The sequence below is a fragment of the Tamandua tetradactyla genome, chromosome 5 (genome assembly GCF_023851605.1).
Source record: "Tamandua tetradactyla isolate mTamTet1 chromosome 5, mTamTet1.pri, whole genome shotgun sequence".
Classification (NCBI taxonomy): domain Eukaryota; kingdom Metazoa; phylum Chordata; class Mammalia; order Pilosa; family Myrmecophagidae; genus Tamandua; species Tamandua tetradactyla.
In genome coordinates, this window is record NC_135331.1 from 22,999,461 (window position 1) to 23,001,082 (window position 1,622).

At 44.1% G+C, this 1,622-nt stretch overlaps 1 non-coding gene across 1 annotated transcript; it reads right to left on the minus strand.

Annotated features, from left to right (window-relative positions):
• Positions 1-809: 809 nt before the first annotated feature.
• On the minus strand, positions 810-916 carry LOC143685347 (U6 spliceosomal RNA). Its single transcript, XR_013176592.1, has one exon. It is a non-coding gene; the product is annotated as a U6 spliceosomal RNA (small nuclear RNA).
• Positions 917-1,622: the final 706 nt, after the last annotated feature.

Sequence of the window (1,622 nt, forward strand, 5' to 3'; positions counted from 1 at the left end):
AGGAGGGAGCCATGGGGATATCAGGGAGACAAGCATTTCGGGTAGAGGGATGGAAGTGCAAAGGCCCTGATGCAGAAGGAAAAACAAGGAAGATGCTGGGCTCGAATAGAATAAGTAAGGGGGAGAGTGGTGGGAGATAAGGTCAGAGAAAGGAGGAATGTTTAGATTCTGGGTTTATTTTGAAGGAATAAAGGTTACTTCACTGACTTAATGCCCCTCTTTAAGGCTGCAGCAGATTATATTCTCCAAAAAACATCCACAGCAATATTTCTGGTCCTACGTGCTGTTCCAGAATGTTGCCATTCCTCATCAAACAATGGAGGCTGCTTCCTTTCCCCTACAAGCTGGGCAGGGCTTTGTGATTGCGTTGGTGAACAGAATGCAGTGGAAGTGACATAGTGTGACACCCAAAGCTGAGTCATTAAATGTTATATGGCTTGTGCCTGGACACTTGCACACCCAGGGATGCTCCTGGGATGCTCGCTCCTGGAAACCAGCCACCCCTGCTGTGCGAAAGCCCACACTAACTAATCAGAAAGACCACACAGAAAGGCCCACCTGGAGACCTGAGGTTTTCAGCCAACAGCCAGCAACAACCACCAGACACGTGAGTGAACAAGCATTCAGGTTATCCCAGCTCCCAACCTCCAAATCTTCCAGCTGAAAGTCCAGACATCAGAGATAAGAGACATCCGTCCTCGCTGTGCCCTGCCTAATGTCCTGACTTGAACAATCTGTGAGCATGATACATAGTTGCTTTATGCAACTAAGTTTTGGAAGTTATCATGCAGCAATGGATAACTGGAAGAAAAGATATGAAGCGCTTCACGAATTTGCATGTCATCCTTGTGCGGGGGCCGTGCTCCTCTTCTCTGTATTGTTCCAACTTTAGTATAGGTGCTGCCGAGGTGGGCACAGCTGCTTCTTGGATAATTTGCTTCAGTCCTCTGAATTTTAGTTTCTTCATATATAAAACGGGGGATAGTAAGATTATTGCCAAAGATGCAGAAAAGAATTTGATAAATGTTAATACCCATTTACTATATGAACTCTTAGCAAACTAGGAATGGAAGGGAACCTCCTTTATCTTATGAAGGTTATCTACCAAAAAATCTACAGCAAACATCAAACCTGATGAGGACTTAATGAGGTCCTAGCCAAGGCAATAAGGCAATTAAAAGGAACAAAATGCATAAAGTTTGGAAAAGAAGAAATGAAACTGTCATTCTTGATAAAAAATGAACCAAGTACTCTAGAGGCAAATGATTGAATTAATACAGGATTGGTTGGATATAAAGATAAAACATAAAATCGACAGTGTTCTTATTATAACCAGAAGCAAATTTGGAAGGTAAAATTTCAAAAGACATTTAGCAGATGCTATTTTTGTCCCATTCAGATGCCCTTTTTCCATCTGGCACACACCCATCTCCCACTGCTGGGAGCATGGGAGGCTGATGGCTCCCAGCTTCTCCCCTGCTCCATTGAGTTGTCTTTGTTGGATAAGAGCTGACTCTCCCTTTACTTTAGGGGCTTCCAGCCCTCAAGGTGGACCTAAGGCTGTGGTGCAGTTCATGGTCCAGAGCTTCCTGAGGATCAAGTTGAAGTTAGACCGCAGCTAA